This window comes from Bactrocera tryoni, chromosome 5 (genome assembly GCF_016617805.1).
Source record: "Bactrocera tryoni isolate S06 chromosome 5, CSIRO_BtryS06_freeze2, whole genome shotgun sequence".
Lineage (NCBI taxonomy): Eukaryota > Metazoa > Arthropoda > Insecta > Diptera > Tephritidae > Bactrocera > Bactrocera tryoni.
The window spans coordinates 37,167,673-37,188,874 of NC_052503.1; the positions used below are offsets into that span (position 1 = coordinate 37,167,673).

Genomic DNA, 21,202 nt, shown 5'->3' on the forward strand with positions numbered 1-21,202 from the left:
CGAAACATTTCAAAACTCGCTTTGGATGACCCTTTAAAGTTCTAAATAGGAAAAAGTCACACGGATTCAAGCTCAGCATAAGATTAGGCAAGATAGGAATATCAAATTTAAAAGAATATGTAAGTATTAATACTTTAAAAAAATCTTCTCATAAATTTCGTAAGAGTGTAATAAAAACAATTTTAAATTGGGATAGAAGGGCGGCATACAATTTCTCATGATTTCAATGTTTTCTAGGTGCTTTTTAAAAATACCTTTTATTTATGTTTAAAAGCTTATAACTATTTTATTATGAAATATAAACGCATTTCCCGTTTTATTTTCTTGGACTTTATTCTTCTTCTTATGTTACCATATATCTACAACAAAAAAGGTATTCGTTATATATTTCTTCATTCATTAACAAAAATTCTTTATTCGAATGCGAAATGCTTGTTCGAAAACACGCTCGCACTCGCGCCTAATTTCTAGCTCCCCATGAAACCTCTATTGCGGTTGCGCTGTGCTCCAACAATATTCGAGCAAATAACACACATTCGTAGCTAAATGCCGGTGGTTAAGGATCTTCGAATTTGTATTTGTCATCAGTTGGCTTCCAACCTCCGACAGCGTCAGTTCGTTTGCGAACTGTGTGAAAAGCGAATTCGGACGCCACATTTTATTCGGAAATCTAAAAAAAAAGCACAAAAAGTGAAAAACGAAACGGAAAAGCGTCAACGAGCAGAGTGCGAGCGGTAATGTGCGAAAGGCTACAAAGAAATTAATTATATTTTTGTGACTCGCGTTTACAGTCCGCGTTCGCTTGTGCTTTTACAGTGCTGTGACATTTCGAACAGACTCGTATATAAGATAAAATCGTAAAAATTAAACGAAATAAAACAAAATTGAGTGGTGCGTCGCGGTGAGCAAGCTGTTATTGTTTTTTGTAATGTGGAAATACCGAGCTGGTGACAAGCTTACCATAATTATTTTGTGCTTAAGTCAACGGCACTCATTATCTTTGTTTTTGTTTAATGAATAATATAGTATGTTGTGATTTTGATATTGTTGCAAAGGTGTTTAGCGGTTGCTTGCTCGCAAATAGATCATGGAAAATTGTTTACAGTAAACTTGAATGTATTTAAATTTACACTTCAATTTTTTGGCTTTCTGCTAAAATACTTTTGTGAAAATTATTATTATTAAAACTTCTTTAAAAGTTGCCATAAGGTTCCTATAAAGCAAAAAAAAACAAAAAACACGCTATAGTCTGCGGAATTTTGATCTATATTTATTTTAATATAAAATAATACAGTATAATCTTGCGTTCATAGCATTGAGTGAGTTAATTAAAAAGATAAAAGCTACATACGTACATACATACTATGTATGTACATATGTATGTGTGTCGCATTGTTTCGTGCATATAAGTGGATAAATATTTTTGTAGGAATATGTGCTCACACACACCAGCATGCTTACATATACACATAAAATTATCGCTGACAAATGCTGAAAAAAATAAAAATGTGAAATGTCATGCGGCGTAAATAAGACAACAATAAACCTGAAATAAGACATAATAATTTTAAGCAGCGGCAGAAACTCAAATTAAATTAAATCTCATGCGTACAGATACACTTGCAATTTTATACATAGTATCTGCAAATAAACATACATATGTTCCATACAAGGTGCGTTCCAAAGTAAACAGGACTCTGGGAATCTAGTGCCCCCGATTGTGCTATCTATATGTCGACTGGTGCGTAAGAATTTGCTATCTTTATCGATTATCCAGTGAGAATTTTATAACATTTCATTGATTGGAAGTGAAGTTATTGCGTTTTAAGCGTCAGTATGTTTGTGTTATCGGTGCGAAAATGAGCTTCGAACAAAGAGCCAACATTCAAATTTGTTTTAAAATTGGTAAAACTTTTACCGAAATGTTTTTTATTGATGAAACAAGTTTACGGCGGTGATTGCCTATCCGGTAGCAGAGTGCACGAGTGGCTTCAACGTTTTCAAAGTGGTCGTGAGGACATAAATGACGATCGACATGTGGGCCACTCAAAATCCGCAACACCGGAAATTCTGTACATCGAAACTGTGCGTGAACTCATCAAAAATCAGCCGAAATCATCATTGAAATTCATCGAAATGGAATTGAACATTTCCGAAACATCGATTTATCGCGTTTTCACTGAACATTTGGGCTTATGGAAGGTGTGTGTATGGTTTGTTCCGCACAAATTGACTGACGATCAAAAATTGCTCAAAATCCGTCTCAACGATCGACGCTTGTGACCGATTATTTGACAAAAAATCACATTTTAACCATTAACAACTTCCCGTATTCTTCTTCCCGACGTCTTCCTTTTCGGAAAAATGCATTCGACCATGAAAGGAAATCGTTATGCAGACGTAGAGGCCATTTAAAAGGCTTGCATCGGCATACTGAGCTAGAACACTCGTTCGACATGCTTTTGGACCGTGCAAAAAGCTATATTGAAGCAGAAGGAGATTATTTTGAATAAAATAAATTGATTTTGCCAAAGAAAACATGTTTTCTGTTTTTTTTTTAAAGTCCTGCTTACTTTGAAACCCATCTTGTATATATTAAAAGTTAAAGTGTTTCTATGCAAGTGTGTAAAATACAAAAAAAATATGAAAAAACTATTATAAAATATCTAAAATATAAATATTTCGTATTTTAAGTTGAAACTTCGAAACTTTTTTAACACAATTTTTTGAATTTCGAAAAAAATTAGCCACAAGTGTACAATAAAACTAAAAAATAATACTTTAAATTAAAAAATATTTTAAATAAAAATTCTTCCTATTATAATTTAAAAGTTCAAAAGAATTTTGTTAGCAAAATTTTTTAAATTTCGAAAAAAAATTTACCGCAAATATATAATAATACTAAAAAATATTACAAACAAAATTAAAAGAATATCGAAAATAAAAATATATCATATTTTAAGTTCAAAATTCGAAAAAAATGTTAACACATTTTTTTGAAATTCGAAAAAATAGACACATGTGTAATAATGCCAAAAAATAATACAAAACAAAAATTAAAAATATCTTAACTAAAATGTTAAAAACTCAAAAAATATTATTAGCACAATATTTTAATTTCGAAAATAAAATTTAGACACAAGTGCATAATGTTACTTCAAAATAATATACAAAAAATTTAAAAAATATTTTAAATAAAAAAGTTCTTAAGATCGGAAATTAAAAATTCGAAAAATCTTTATTAACATAATTTTTTATATTTCGAAAAAAAAAATAAAAAAAAATTTATATTAATGAAAAAGTGTTGAGTTAATACACTCATATTTATTCAAGAGTACATAACTGCATGAGTGTGCGATACAATTAAACATAAAAAGAATTGATCAATGTAAATATTTGTCAATATACATATGTATATATACATAGAAGCAAACACACAACGTCAAAAAAATGTGTTTATCAAGCACCACATCTCTATCTTGTATATTACGCAAAAAAATGTGTCTGTGATTATTAGTTCAAAACTTTTGCACCGAAAACCAAAACAAAATATATATAAACGAAATACTAAAAAAATTATCGAAACAAATAAAAAATCAGAGCGAATGTGTATAATTTTTTATTATATACATGCATTATGCCTTCCATATAATTTCTAATGTTCTATATAATTTAGGTAAAAATATAAATGTGTATATACATACATACGATATATTTATAATTTTATTCGGCTCACAGTGAACGGTGTAGAAAAGTGCTAAAGAAAAGCATTTGTACACTTGCATATACAAACATACCTACATTTAAGAAAGTGTGCTAAAAGCAGCACACAAATAGATATTTTAGTGATTGGGTTTCCCAAGCCAAAAAAACTACAATGAAAAAACGCGCGTGGAAAGCAGAAATAAAGAAAAAACACAAGAACGGTGAATAACTGTTAAGTGCTAATGATTTCCCTTGAGACATTAATCGGCATCCTGCTTGATTTCATGTTGTTCTAATGGCGCTGTGAGACTGCTATTGTGTTCGAGAGGCGTGAAATAATTGCAAGGTAGGCGTAATAAATACCACCTCAAGTGCTGCATATATTAGTACTGCAGATCTTAGCAACTTGCGGACATTCATTTTTTACTGTATTCGAAACGCAATACTTTCCGCCATATTTTTTCTCTTTCATACCATCATCTCATCGTCATTGGTTTGCTAGTGTGTTCAGTGGCAGCACCATATTGTTTTGCCGGCAAATTGCATGTCATTGAGCAGCTTATGCTGTCATTTCGAAAGAACTTATGTTTCTGTTTAGAAAAGGACGAATGCAAAATTTCAGATCGATTTTTCATAAACGGAGGGACTAGTTCGAGTATATACAGACGGTCAGACAGATGAACATTTCTAAATCGACTCAGCTTGTAATGCTGATATTTACATAGTTTTGAGTGCCTCACGTCCATACTTCAATATAATATTCAAGTATAATATTAGCAGAATGATTTGTTGCCATATCCTCCAAAATCTAATTGGTTATAGAGGACATAGAGAGCGAGTCTATTTCGTTTCGGCATTTCCTTTTGTTTTTTGTGTTACTTATGCCTTTCTCTCATTTCAATCAATCAGTCATCTTCAGTCAAGTCATAAGAGAAAATATTTTTCCAATTTCATTCAACAAGAATCTGACAAAAAAATGTGTTCCAGTAATATCTACGTTAATATGTATGGCATGTTTATCAAAGCCGACGAAAAACATTCGAGTGTAACTATAAAACTTTTTACTTACAACTCAAATACTTTTCTTCGCAGAATGCCATCTATCTATCTATCTATGTATGTATGTATATAAATAAAAATGAATCGTCAAAATATATGTACGCTGATAACTCAATAACGCCTGAACCAATTTGGCCAATTCTTTTTTCTTAATGTTCACTGAGGCTCAAAGATGGTTTTTACGGCGAGAAAAATTTGAATAATTGCCGGAAGACCCCTAAAAACAGCCCTTTTCTTTTCCCCCATACAAACGTTATATAAAAATGAATGTTTGTTTATTAGTAACACTAAGAGAACGGTCGAACCAATCTTGATGAAATTTTTAAAGGTTGTTTGTTGTGGATCGGGAAGGGTTTAGAAACAAAATACCTTATACTTTTCATGAGGAGAAGTCGGAAAATTGGACAATTCCAAAAAAGTAACATTTTCCATACGCATTTTTTTCAATTTTTGTTTGTTTTGTTTTTCAATATTTTGATTTGTAAATTATTTGAATTGTTCAATTGGGGTCGCTTGCTTTTTTATTCCGGCTATCCAAAGGAAAAATTATTGAAAATTATTCAGTGAAAACTTTATGTATGTTTGAGACGATGTGATCAATTACAGATTGAAATTTGTTACGAAGCCACGAAGAGGTCGCGCTAATATTGGTCGGCGTTCTTTTTGCCATCAACGTATGGCAGCCCAAGGAAAGGCAAGAAGTACTCCCAAAATGCGATGACATACATACGTGCGGAATTATGGATCGCGGTCAATCAGCTAGCGATCGTAACGATATCACAGCACGACTTTTTAAACAATAGCTGCGATGTTTGATGGTCTTTATCTTGAAGCAACCTATGGTATATATGATGTTGTTAGATGCTGAATGTGTTCTGTTGAGTAGCAAAAAAGAGGTTTGCCGCACGCACACATTCTTCTTTGGATGCGGATGGTGATTACACCAGATCAAATTGATGAAATCATTTCAGCGGAAATTCCTGATTCAGAGATAGATCCAGAATTATACGAAGTGGTGAAAACCAATATGGTTCATGGACCTTGCAAACCTTACAATCCCACTTTGGTTTGTATGTCTGACAATAAATGCACGAAACACTACTAATGTGCTTTTCTTTCGGAAACGGAAATGGGAAATGATGGATATTCACTGTATCGGCGTCACTCACCAGACGACAATGGCAGAACATTTAGCATTTAGAGGCGTGAATATCGACGTTAACAACACATCGAAGTTGACAACACATGGGTCGTACCATATTCGCCCCTTTTGTCTAATTCACATTCAAAACTCATGTCAATGTTGAATATTGCAGATTGGTGAAATCGATCAAATACGTTTGCAAGTACGTCACCAAAGAAAGCAACATAGCGGTTATTGGCCTTGAACGATATGAGATCAGCAGTATCAAATGGGTCGATATGTGAACTGCAATAAAGCGCTTTGTAGGATATTTACTTTTGCAATTCATGAAAGTTTTCCGACTGTTGTGCGTCTCGCGGTTCAACTTCATTTAAGTCATTGCGTATTGTGAATGGTACAGTGTGTGCAACTTTTTGAGAAGCATGCCAGCAGTTGCATTTGCTGGAACATGATAATCACTGGAAACAGACGAAGGAAGTAGACGATAGTTACTTCGCATGCCACTGAAGTTCGCATAGCTTTCGCGAAGATCATTTCGACATATCAGCCTTCAAATTCGCGTTAATTATGGGATACGAAAAAATGACATTGTCGATGACATTTTACATTGTATTCGCTAAGAATTGGAAATGGGCAAATTTCGGTTGATACTTCCAGTGGTTTGATATCAATTTCACATCCCTTTTGTCAATTCACTTCAACGGAAGATGAACTCATCACGAATGTTTATCCGAACATTGGCCAAATTATCGTAACTGCAATTGCTTGAGTGCACGAGCAATTTTAGCTGCCAAAATTACCGATGTTAATGACTTAAACTGGAAGATTCAAAGTCAAATTCCGGGAGGTTTGCGCTCATACAAATTGATCGATCGTCTTGACAAAGAAGACAAAACCGTAAAGTATCCAGTGGAATTTCGAAATTCTTTGGAGAGACTTGGTATGCCCCAGCATCATTTGCGTCTCAAAGTTGGATCTGTCATGTTGTTATGTTTCACAATCTTCATGCGCCGAAACTGTGTAATGGAACCCTACTGATTATGACGCACGTTTTCGAATACAAAGGACAGCCATTTCAGTTCAAACGTATTCAATTTCCAGGGAAAATTGCTTTGCGTTGACAATCAACAGGACACAAGGAAATCGGGAAATGCTATGTTTTTCACACGGCCAGATATATGTGGTGTGTTGACGAGTTGGAAACCCATCTTCTCTATATATTTACGCACCAGAACAGAAATCAAAAAATCATGTTTATTAAGTTGCGCTACAATAAAAAAAAATGTAGAAAAATCGAAAACAAATCATTTTCGACCCAATATAATTTCAACTTTTTTTCATTTCAAAACATATAATTTCACGCAGGACAACGGCTGCGGGTCAGCTAGTTGATAATAAAAATAATGTATAATTTTGAACTTTTGGGGTAGGAACTCTTTGCAGTTACCCCCCCCGTGGATCTGCCCCTGGTTCATAATCTTGGAACACATTTCCGGTCTTAAACCATAATATATCCAATATTACAAGTTATGGATATTGAAATCAATCAGAATAATATTTTCTAAATTTGAATGAAGGTGGTGGTGCAGTTCCCAAGTTATAGGATTATTCTGTTTCTGACATAGTATATTTGGGTTAAGTTTAACATACATACAAATTTTATTTTAATTATTAGAGTGATGAGCTGAGTTGTTTAAACCAGGTTCGTCTGTCTGTCTGTATGCACGCAAACTAATCCCTTTTTGAGCTATCGATCTGAAATTTTGCATATATTCTTTTCTTTTTAAAAGCTGTTAATTTATCGGAACCGCCGATATCGGAGATTTATAGCACATAGCTGTCATATAAACTGATTGCCAAAATCCAGTCCTTGTATGGAAAACTTTTGTATTTGACAAAGTATCTTCCTAAAATTTGGCACAGATTGTTGCCAAAGAAAACGTTATAATCTGCTAAGAAATTATTCAGATCAGATTTCTATAGCTTATAGCTGTCATACAATCTGACCGATCAACATCAAGTGCTTGTATGTAGTTTCGGGGTAACCGAAATTAACGTTTTTCTTTTTTATAGTATCATAACCATTGATCAGTAAAATCGACTCCAAAGTACAAGTTTTATATTCCGGTCATTGAGGCTTATTCTCGGTATACTGGTCTTTATACCGAGAAGGACCAATCTGTATTTTTTCATATAAATACAATGTGTACCTGTTCTTAATTACCCACTTCACTGCAACTATATACAGACATATTGCGAGTGTGTGTTTTATTATACATGCATATGTAAATGTAAATAACACATCTGTATGTATGTCACAGCTTTCATTTTAAATCCAAGCGCCGCGACCCGGTGTGTCAACAAGCACTCAAAAGCCAAAGTCTATTTATAAATAATTTCTGTGTTTCATATTCATTTATTGACATGTGAATTTTTTTAAGTTATCTGCTCGATTATTTATGCTTCTCGCTTTTTCTATAAAACAAAAGAATAGCGAAAATATACTGAAACCGAGCAACGGCCATACTTTTGAACAGAATTTCGCATTTACTTGAAGAAAACTAAAATTTTCACAAGCTAATATTTTTTATTGTAATAACTATTTGCATAAATACATATCTACAAATGCTCTGATAAGCTGCGCTCGCTTTGATTTATGTTCATATATGTGCATATGCAGTATGTGTATGTTAAAAAAATTATAATCGCTAGTCATTTTTCAACATTCTTTTTTTTTTAGCCATTTCAATTAATTATAAATGTATGTGCGGTGGTTTTTGGCGTTCATGCGAAAGCTTTTTTAATCGGTGCATAAATTGATGCTGCTTTAATGCGTCGGTAATATAAATTATAAATTAAACGTGAATGAATTTTAAAGGGCGTAAAGGGCATTCACTGTTGCAATCTACAAGAATTGAAGGCCTGATAAATAAGTCGAACTATAAGTTGCATGTTACGCACTTGATTCCGATCGTTCAGTTTGTATATATAATAAATGACCAGCTTGACGAATTAATAGGGTCATCCCATGTAATGGGCTCAAAAAATCGATTGTTTTCCTAAGTTACTTTCTTAAAATCTCTATTTACTCCTTTTAGGAAAGAAATCACAAAATAGAGAATTTCACATGTGATGACCCGCTTAAGCTTATTTAGCTATGTCCGTTTATCTGTTCGTCTGTATTTACCCGATATAGGCACTCGGATATTAGTCTGAAATTTTTAGCACATCACTTTGACCCCAAGAAGCTGCTGATTTGTCGAAACCGGCGATATCGAACTACTATAGCTTATAGCTGAGAGATAAACCGGCCGATCAAACTCAAGTCGTTACATGGAAAACTCTTTTATTTGTCAAGGTATCTTACAAAATTTGGCTTAGAATTTTATCCAAAGCAACGGATCACTATCCGAAGAAATAGTTCAGATTGGACAATTATTATATGCCATATTTAGTTGTCATACGCAGTGACCGATCAAACAAAATATATATATTCCCTTTTATCGTAAAATCGAATTAATAAAGATATTATATACGTCGAATCGTAATTTGGCTGAAAGAAGCATCTTTTATCTATTATATATCTAATTTACCGAAAAAATTTTCTTAGTACTATTATTTGTATTTTATGAACATATTCATGTTTTTGCAACTAAGGTACAACAAACTAATGGCCAATACTAACAGTTACCAATAAAACAAATTCACTCGGGAAACAACAACGCAATATGAGTAAAAACTCTGTAATGCAAGCATCAGAATAAGGACATACTTAGTTGAGTTAACAACTAGTCACCAAAGTAACCGAGGTATCATGGACATTTTCATTATGGAACTATCTTTTGAAGGATGATTTTAAAAATTTAAATTTTTAGAAATTTTGCGCTATATTCCTGTTAGATTTCCATTTCCGTTTTGATCCAGGAAATCTGATGAGGTTTCTCACTATTACTTGAATATAAAAAAAGACCAAGATACAGTGATAACTTCGGTTGCAATAAATACAGCCTTCTTAAATAAGAGTTTCTATAAAAACATTGATTTTTATGGATCGGTTTATATTGCTATATGCTATATTTGTCCGATATCGGCGTTTCCGAAAAATATGCGTGTTCTTAGGGAGTCATCTACCAATTATTTCGTCTTTTTGTGACTTTGTTTTAGTAATACTATGTATTTTAGTTCATCGATTAATGACTTTTGTGAGCGTGACAATGGTCCGATTTTTCCCATCTGTAATACGAACCCCCAAAGAGTGCGAAGACGAGGACAATAATGAATTTTGACGCAAAGAACCGAGCTGTTCGGTGCTATCATAACAACAGAATTATTAGTGGTAAAAAGCAAAAACACTTACACGAACAGGTATATATGTATAAATGCCTTAGCATTAATTTGTCATACGGATCAATGACTTAGAGCGCAACCAAAGAGATATCAGGGAGAGGACAATAAATTAAATGCAAACTATTCGCTTTAACACTGATTTAATTATGAAATCAGCAGGTCAAAAGTATATTGCATAACCACGGTAATTATTTAAATTTTGTTAATGTTGCCCCTAACAACGGGACTCACCAGTCGCCTTGTCTCATGCCAGTTCCCCCAAGCTTTCATAATAACGCTCTTGCGTAGCAGTGCAGGTTTAAACATTACTACTTATATGGTTAAATTGTTGTAAATAATATGTACAACTGTTACAAATGTTGTTGTAAATTTGACGCCAACTTTTCTTGTCTCTTAACGCATTTTGTCTAGACAGTACGGGTGTTTCACAATTTAATTCTTTAAAATTATGAATGTTATGTTGAAAGCTAAGCTCCTTTAGTGGTGTTCGTATGTACAAGCTATCACAAAGGTAATTATCCTTTTACTGTTTAAATTGTGTTATCAATCTTTGCGACATTGACATATTAAGCACTTTAAGTGAAGTCAAATTTAATAAATAAATATATATGAGTGCACTTGATACAATTGATATAAGGTCCGAGGTTAAAATCACTATTATTAACACTTCTCGAGATATTCGGCTTTTTAAGTAAGGCTGTATGGGATTTTCATAGATTTTTTATTTAAAAAGCGGAATATCTCGAGAAATGTTAATGATAGCGAGTTTGGCCTCGGGCCTTTTTTGAAGCAAATAAAATTTCCTACAAGTTCCTCATGTATATTTTTTCTATAGCTCTTGTCATTTACGAGATAAATACAAAAAAATGCGAATTTCATGGAAAAATCAGGTTTAGAGCGCCGTACTATCTCGCCGGTGTGAGTTACGCCTTTATTGCACTGGGCACTTTTGTAGAGTGAACAAATCTGAGAGATATGCGCCTAAAGTCAAGGCGATACCATAAAATAAAAAAAATAGGAATTTAAAGATAAAAAATCACGATTGCAGTGTATTTTCAATGGAAAATTTTTACATGCCTTGGTCCAGTTCTTAATGTTAATATTAAGGGCTAAAATTTTCAGGAAATTTTTATTAGGGTAAGAAAATTTCGTGACGGGATTGAAAAAAGTTAATAGATACAATTGCTTGGATTCCGATTTCTCCCTTCCGCTTTTTTGCTCTTTATTCAATGCTTTATAAAACGTGTTACAGTGATCGGATTTGTATCGCCGTATTTTGTATGTATAAATTACTCGGTTTGCTTTCATAATGCTTACATATTTACAGCCGCTTGTCTAAAACACATTAATGACTGGGTACTTAACACTCGAGTGTCATAGCAACCGAAATTTCAGCTAAATAGTAAAATAGCGATGAGAGGCAAAATGGCTTGAAATAACGTATAGGGTGTCAAAGAGATAAGAGTAACAGCAAGCTTTGCATGAAATATGATATGAAAATGATAAAATTTATTGTATGTGTTGTCTTTTTATCACAGCTCTATTAATTAAATATAAATAAATAAAGTTATCTATTACTTGTTAATGCATTTATGAGCTTGCTGACAATTGAAATCTGGAGGCACTGTTGTCATGGATGAAATTAACTCCGAGCCTGCACACGTAAAGGTCTAGTTAAAAAAAATCCTTATAATTTTTTTATTTGCATATTTATGAGCATATGCTAAAATAAGTGCTGCAGGTAAATAGAATGGCACGTTGGGGACTCGCTATTTCGGAAATGATGCCACGACTTCTGATTAGAATCGACAAATGCGTGTATTGATTAATAAAACCCAATATAAACCAAAACAAAATACAGTAACGCGCTTAGCAAATTTTCGCTATCGTGTTTAGGAATCGAACAAACACATATGGCGTAGAATATAGTAATGGAGTAGACAAAACGTTGCTATATATCTGTTATTCCTGATATTTGAAAGGTTTATGCGAATAACGGTATTGATATGAAGTATATAAAAACCAATGTATGATTTTAAAAACAAAATAATCTAAACACTTTACTGTTTTTCATTTCAAAGTACAATAATTAGAAATATGTAAGATTAGCTGTTTCCGAAATATACAAGCAAAACGAATTATCAACAATTTTTAGACAACTTTCACTCTAAAGTAAGACTCTTGTTTTCTCGAACGAAAGCTATTAACATGCTTTTCAGGTCTCTAAACGTCTGAACGGAATGGTCGTGAATGTTATTCTGTTCTGCCAAATATTTTATAAGCTTGAAACTTTGAACAAACAAAGACGAGGATATATTTCTAGGTAAAAAAAAATTTCTACTAGAAACTTATGCCTATTAACAAAATTTACCAATTCTGAAATGAGTACAATCAACCAGAAGCGCCAATCTCACTTTATTGCGTATATACCGGAGTGAGGGGAAAATATGAACAAATCTTATTTGTCTATGAAGTGAAAATATGCCCACAAAGTTTTATTAAAATATAAAACATATTAACCGATATAACCTCTATAAATATTTTAAATCTGTCATGTAGCTTGTGAGCTATGAAATTTCCAATTTTCGTGAAGCTATCAATTTTAAACGCTATCAATTGTAAAGTACACTGGGCGCCAGGTATCCATAAGCAATAGTCGCATTAGACCAACTATAGTAAATTAGTATAAATCGGCTAATATTCTTACGAAATATTACAAACTGGATATTGGAATAATCGGTTTTCACATAATCAGAAAAGCTCTAGAGGAAATCTTTTTTTGACTTTGGCTCGAAAAAATCCTAATTTTTAAGCAAACTTTCTCATGTTAAAATATCAGATTTTTTCGAAGTCAGTATAAGTTATGTTTATTAAAATCTGTTCTTCTTTTTGCTTTTGATATAAAATATATTTATATTACTATGATAAATTTTCCCACTTTATATATGTATCTATCCCGACTAATGTCACGAAACAAAATAAAAACACAAGAAAAATCGTTAGCTGTATGGAAGAAAAATACTTTACGAAATGGACTGATTGACGGCAAATGCTTCATTGGTTAACAGTTCTAACATTTTTATAAATTGAACAGATATTCTGACATTTTGACAAGTATAAAAATTCTACAAATAAAAGTGCGCCTATGTACGGCAATATATGTATATAGTAAACACATATGTACATGCACTGCGTACGAGCTGGTTGATCACAAAGAGTAAAAATCGTTGTACTTATTTGTACTTAAACGCATATATTTTGAAATATGTTGCATTGTTAGCGGTTACTGTCAGTCAATGTTCGGCTTGACGCGCGGAGCCGCAGGTTATTTTAAAACTTTGATTTACTTTTGTTTTTCTGTATATTGATTCAGAACAATGTCGCAAGCAAGTTTATTATTTGTGATTTCTATGCGCGAGTGACTGACACTTTATCATTACCATTTTGCACCAGTCTGCTGTGACTGCTCCAATGCTGTGAATTATGCAAATGCCATAGTCAGCTGATTTTATTCTATTCTATTTTGTTTCTGTAAGTTGTTAATGGACATGGCCTCAAAATGATGATCTCATTGCTGTTACTTTAGTATTTGAAACTTAAATTCCAAGCGTCATATATTTCACAAAAATAGTACGTGAGTACTGAATGCGCTTTAACGGTATTATAGTAAAATTTTTCGAAACAATGTTGATGCTTGCTTTAAAAGTACGTTTGTATTAGTAATTGATCAGAAATTATAAGTAAGGTATTTCACATAAAAATAAGTATGAAGTACTAAGCACTGCTAGGCTACTAGTCGAAATGCTCGAGCGAGTCATCGAGAATTGAACTCACAGGTCGGATCATCTGAGACGTAGCTGCAACCAACATTTGAAAGTGATAATCTTCAAAAAATATGTCTCAAAGAATGTTCTTTGGAATGATATTAAACATTTCCCATTAAATTTGAAGTTTCTGTAATTTTCTTTAAAAAATTTGGAAACCTCGAAATGTGTTGCTCTTTATGATTGAAACCAATACTGGTTTCATCGCACCAGTCCTTTTAAGTTTAATGTACTAATTGACCCATACCACATCTACCGATGACGTAAAAGCTTTTTGGGAATAAAATCAAAAAAGAATTATGGAACGAAAAGCTATACTTTCAGCGCATTAACTTCGGTTGCGAGATGATCCCTTAAATACTAACAAAATCCTCAGTAAACACACATTGGAAACAAATCTGTTCTTTTGTTGCAAAGCTTCGATACCCCGTGAAGGAATTAACGAGAATTTCAAAATAAAACGAAAATGGTTTTATCATCATCAATATTTAATTTACTGACTTCAAAGTAACATCCATTTAAAGCGATGCACATGTGGCAATGCTTCTTCCAATCGTCGAAACATTTTTTATAGCCACTTTCCGTGATGGTCTTTAGCTCTCGTGTCGAAGTTGTTTTGATGTCTTCAATTGAGTCGAAGCGTGGGAACGAAGTGGATATTTCAGTGTGGAGAAAGAAAAAACTCACAGGGGGCCATACCAGGTGGATACGGTGCTTGCTCAATGATATTTGTTGAGTGTTTGGCCAAAATATAACACAAATACGTTGATTTAAATTTTAAAATTCGACAAACACTCTGAGGTCGACTGACATAAACAGCTGCTGTAAACACACTAGTTAACAGATTGCGCTAATTTTTGGCATCAAAATTAAGGACAGTTGTACCAACCTAGGCAAATAAATTTACCTGTCTTCCATATAAGCGGGAGATGAGGAGCGGGGAGTGAGAAATGAAGAATACCCGATATTTTCTTGACACAAAGACTTACTTTCGAAATTCAAATTGGTTATACAGAAACAGCTTCCAACTTTCGATAGACTAAGGTTGAAGCATATAGATTGCCATACTTTCTACGAACCCGGAGAATTGGCTGGAGTAGACATAAGATGGCATAATAAATCTTTAATTGACCTTAGGCTTTATAAATATGCGACAGTATGTTGGATCTGCGAACAAGGAGTTCTGCGTGTCACAACGGACAGTTGATATCATATGATCATATTTATCAGTTCGCCACTGTCACATTACATAAATATTATTTTCTTAAAAGAATACAACAATAATAATATTCGGGCAATTGCCATCTGTCGTTCTATTATAAAATTTAGCTTAATATGCTAATTAGCTAATTTGAAAGCGGACTCAGAATTATGTAAACAAATTAAATTGATGAATTATTTAAAATCAATAAACCATTTTTTATTGATAATATTATTATACCCGGCATTTTAACCAATAACATTGTTGTTATGATTAATAATGTATCACAAGAGATAGGCCAACGAAATTACATAACCAATGACAAATAGGTACATGTAAAAATTGTAAAAGCCATAACCTGGGATTTGAATTTATGTTTATTGCCCATAATGTTTAGTAAGAGAAATTTATGGAAATTTATTAAATAAATTATTCAACTAACCGAGACATTAATGGTGAATGATGGTTGCATTTGAGTGCCGTCATTGATCATAAATTGTGGCTGGTTCCAAATGTTTATGGAAAGATGGATGGTAAAGTTTGGAAGCAGTGTTGCAATGTTTATGTATTATACTAATAGTAAGGTTAATGTCAGAATGGAAGCGAGAAGCGGTGCTATAAGATAGCGCTACTTTTAGCCATAAATCGCTACATGTGCCTTCTTATATAAATCGCTCAAAGTCGCCATGGTGAGAACGAAAACCAATGGGACTTTCGGCGACCACAAGAGGATAAAGCGGCAAACCAGGTTGTGTAGTGGTTTCTCGCTTTAAATCTTTTTGCTTTTTTTTAGTGTTTGTTGTTTTGAATGGTAAATTTATTAAAACAAAAATGTTTTCTGTGCGTTTCATAAGACTTTACAAAGAGTTTCTTCATAAATCCATTGGTATCAATCTGCAGTATTAGGTAAATTAGGTAGACAGAATGCATTTCATGGTCTGGGAGTGCAGAGGTCTGTAGTAATACTGTTCGACTTATACAACAGTCTAGGCTCTTCTCGTTTCTGTTAAGCATGACTTTCTTAAATTTTATATTTCCACATAGCAGGAATATTATCAGCGTGAATTGTTTCACATTTGCTTTGTTAATATAGAGAGAATGAAGTGCGTCGGCTACAAGCAGCACTTGATAGCTTTAGTCAAAGGATTGCAACACTCTAAAGTAGTAAAACATAAATCTCCTTTGATTAAGTAGATTTTTATAGCGCTAACAGAGAACTCAATTGCTTTGTTTATGGATGCTGAAGAACGTTTCAGCGAACCTATTTCCAAAGTTATATTAAACAATAAATCTAAGCACCTCCTACTATGCTCTATGTGAAATGCTTTTGGTCTTACTAGAACATGGGTGTGTACGAGTATATTGCTTTGACTACTTTTATATTCCACTACGCGCTTTTACTTCACTTTTGCTTCGCCGAGGCATGTTTTATTTGTGTGCTTTTGGCGAGGTCAGACATTTAATGGCAGCCTCCTCACTCTAAGCCACATCAAACCACCTTGGCAACGCAATAATGGGATATTACTTGATTCGCATAAGCCGAGGCGCGTGCATTATCGAATGAAGTATGTGAGTTTATATAAGTGTGCAAAATTGAGCTTGAGTTACAAAACTATATTTATTTACTCCGCATTTAATTGACGAACATACCAGCGGTCACTTTGTGGTATAATATTAAAGCCTTAGGTCAAAGTTTCTAATGAAATAGCTTACCGCTTACGCGATTATAGTCGGGTTAACAACAGCGCGCCAGTTGTTTCTTCTTTTCGCTACGTGGCGCCAATTGGATATTCCAAGCGAAGCCAGGTTCTTCTCCACTTGGTCCTTTCAACGGAGTAGAGGTTTTCATCTTCCTCAGCTTCCCCTGGCGGGTACTGCGTCGAATACTTTCAGAGCTGGAGTGTTTTCGTCCATTCGGACAACATGACCTAGCCAGCGTAGACGCTGTCTTTTAATTCGCTGAACTATGTCAATGTCGTCATATATCTCATACAGCTCATCGTTCCATCGAATGCGATATTCGCCGTGGCCAATGCTCAAAGGACCATAAATCTTTCGCAGAACTTTTTTTTCATCGTCCAAGCCTTTGCACCATATAGCAAGACGGGAATAATGAGTGACTTATAGGTTTGGTTGTTGTTCGTCGAGAGAAGACTTTATTTCTCAATTGCCTACTCAGTCCGAAGTAACACCCGTTGGTAAGAGTTATCCTGCGTCTTGCCCACGTTCACCGTCAGACTCATTTGGAGATGTTTCCTCGTGGAGGCTGAATTTATCGACTGTTGCGCCAAAGATACTTTCCTTGCCCACCCTGGCGTTAAATTCGCCAAGCATGATTTTGACATCGTGACGATGGGCAGTTCTCATAGGTGCGCTTCAAGCGCTCATGAAATGCATTTTTGGTCACATCGTCCTTCTCTTCCGTCGTGGCGTGGGCGCAAATCAGCGATATGTTGAAGAACCTCGCTTTGATGCAGATTGTGGCTACACGTTCATCCACCGGAGTGAATGATAGTATTCGGCGACGGAGTCTCTCTCCCACCACGAATCCCACACCAAACGTTCGCTCCTCTATATGGCCACTGTAGCAAATGCCACAAGGACCTACTCGTCTCTGTCCTTGTCCCGTCCATAGCATTTTTTGAACGCCGATGATGGCAGCCTTCACTCTAACGAGGACATCAACCAGTATCGAAAAGTCGTGAGCTGCTTGAGCCATATGTAAAAGAATCGTTTCTGGCCACTCCCAAGTGAATGGCGATCAGAGAACTTTCTTCACTTGCGTGAACTTTCACACCTGACTCCATCCTCCTAGCAAATAGCAAACTTGTCAAAAAATTAGGCGCCGAAAATGCATGAGCATTTGATTTGGTGCCATTGGTGTCAAGTATCAGTTGCATTAAATATTCGTTCAAGAATAATTAGCATAATTTCCTAAAAAAGACGTCTATTGACTCGGTTATGATAATAACCGTATCGAAAGTATTATTAAAGAATTTTCAATGATTAAACAAATGCAAATATCGGTTGCGCCAAAGCTAGAATATAGTATGTATAAGGTGGCTGATGAAAGCCGCTACCAATATAAAAATTAAATAACTTTTTTTCTATTTAATGAATCTGGTTAATTTTTTTTTTATTTTGCAGATTGACTTTTAAACTTAAAAAAAAATGGATAACTGGGGCACTGAAACAAGAATTTGGATTGTCCGCCGCTATCACGCACTGGAGTCCGTAGTTTCGGTTCAAAGAGAGTATAGGCGCGCACGGGGAGGCATTTAAATTCCATTATTTTTAAAACTAATTAAGCTATATTTAATAAAATTGAATGAGCTTTAATATGAATAAAAAAAATGAATTCCATACACTGAAAAAAAAAATTTTTGAGTTTCCTAATGTAGCAAAATTCATCAGCCACCCTGTAGTATTACAGTATATGAATGTCGCGGATGGCTCGAATAAATTTCTAAAATTCAATAAATTAAGTGTTCGTTGGCTTTATGGCCTGTAGTGCTCTTTTATTGGAACCAAAAGTCGTCTACATCAACATTCTGAAATTCAGACACGAAAAGGCCTTCAATTCTGACTCTGAAGCGTAATATTATGGCCGGCATCATTTTAGAAGGAATATAACCCATGATTCCCTTTCACCGAGCACACTTTTTGAGAATGTAGTAGCGTTTTAACAATGACTTGTGGATTATCACTCCAAATGTGATGCTGTATCGCACTGCAAAAAAATGATGACGGTACTTTTACGATATTACTTCAAGCTTTCAGATTATTTGAACTTAATAGGAATTACAGTTAGAAATTAAATCCATAAGTTACTGATTTCAATGCTCTTCTTCTAACAGAACATTTTAGAAAAAGTCGTTTCCTGCTGGGTCATTCGTACACAGAAGCCACTCCCACGTTCACATATAGAAATATGTGTGATATCACTGATGATGGTTGTTGACTCATTGGCGACTATTAGTTGCCGGAAATGGCACTTTTCAGTCTTTGCGGCGCCAATAAGTTCGTTGTGTAGGAATGTGTGTACAATGATAATTTCTATAGACCCAATGAATTCAAGTTGCAATAGCAGGAATACTAAACAACAAATCCATGAGTTCAGTTTATATTGCATTATCTGAAATTAGAGCGTGGAAAAATTTGCGAAGTAATATCTAAACTAAAATTAAATAGGAAGGAGAATTTTTTCTGTAGAACGGCAAAATGTGAAAGAATTTCCAGATCCACCACTGATTAGTATTGTAAATCCTATTTTAAAAGTAAAAAACTTAAGAAATGAGTAATATAATTTCTAGACTGAATTAAATATTTGCAAATAATCTAACCTTGAATTTTATTATATTTTTATTGCAGGTTGCGCTTTCTCAAGTCATCACGTGCCAACCCAATTCACCAGCACACTAGTTATATTTCTGTAGTTACAACTGCAAGTGTTTTATACAACATATTACATAGTAAAGTGCACCATTTGGATGACGACTGACCGTGGCGACCGTGGCGAAAAACTTTGCGAAATGCGGTAAGACTATCAAGCCATTAAAGGGAGACAATAAACCAAACTGACGCTGTTGCCAAGCAATTGAAAATGCTAAAGACTCACAGACAAATATGCAGCCGCAGAGACGTTGACTAGCGTTATATCCTTTCAGCAAACAAAACTACAGAAAGCAACGAAAGTAATACATACGTACTTATATATGTACAAACATTTTTCAGCGTGGTTTAGTAAAAATGCGGAATTTCCGCTTGAAGTCAACTTGAAATACATAATTACTGTAGAGGACTAAGAGCTGTAGCTGTGCGAAGTCTATTAACTCGTAATTGCGGGATTCAATTTGGAGTGCTTTATATTAGAAATGCATACAAAAAGCAACCATTACTATAAAATTGATCTCTGACATTTGAAGCAGCAGTTGCTACTTAATGTATTTTGGTACTAATTATATTGATAATAGATAAGAATAATTAAAAGTTATAAATAATTTACAACAAAAATTTTTTTAAAGCATTTTAACGCAATAAAATTATACTCTAGGCTGCAACATTTCTCTAGGTTTTTGAATTTTTTTCATAAGCTTGCAACAATCAGAATTGCTCCATTTATGTCACAATGTTGCGAATGGCATGGCTTTGTCTTTTGTGGACATTGTTAAATACAGAATCTTTGTAATCAAATAATAAAACCTATTTTAAAGAAACGAAAATGTGTACTTTATTTAACAACTGCAATTTCGGGTGAGTATTCTACTAAAAGAAATTCGAGATCGATTACGAACCGAAAACCCTGGAAAATGGATATCGGCCAACGAATTGAAAAAGCTTATATGGTATATTATATGTGCAAGGGAATACTTAGCAGCTGCTGGAGTCTGAACATTCATATATCAGTCGTTTAGTCCCACAAAAGTTCATCCTGTATTTATATTTCGCTATTGATAAACGTTTTTTAGTTCCAAAAATTCATTGTTATCATAACTTAATTAAGAAAAAAAGAAAGCAGTTTTAAAAGAATTTAAATTTGGAAACTTTCTATTCCCATATTATTTCAATGACCTAAACTATATTTCAACAATTTGTCGTAAGTATTTAAGTAAAAATTAATATTATATATCTTGTATATGTAGATAGGCTGAATCCGTCCAATGCCATATCCACAAAGCTTCAATAATATTTAACCGTTACTACCAGTTATGAAATAAATCTAAATACTACTGTACATTAATAGTGTAAATCTGTTAATCATTCACGCAATCTTTGTATAGTTTTGATAGCTCTTATCTATATAATATATTTAATATACTGACGAGAAAAACTGAGACGATAGATTTAGCTTTAAAATAAAATACTTGCGCGTAAAACTACAAAAAGTATCTTACAGATCCTTCCCAACTACTTTGCTATGAA

The 21,202-nt window shown here is 33.8% G+C and overlaps 1 long non-coding RNA gene across 3 annotated transcripts; it reads left to right on the forward strand.

Moving 5' to 3' along the window:
- The first annotated feature begins 606 nt into the window (after window positions 1-606).
- LOC120776523 lies at window positions 607-20,488 on the forward strand. Of its 3 annotated transcripts, none has more exons than XR_005705430.1 (3): window positions 607-901; window positions 3,739-4,051; window positions 19,652-20,488. It is a non-coding gene; the product is annotated as an uncharacterized LOC120776523 (long non-coding RNA). The 3 variants fall into 3 exon arrangements; XR_005705431.1 differs by having other exon boundaries at window positions 607-891; XR_005705432.1 differs by having other exon boundaries at window positions 607-734; window positions 3,677-4,051.
- Window positions 20,489-21,202: the final 714 nt, after the last annotated feature.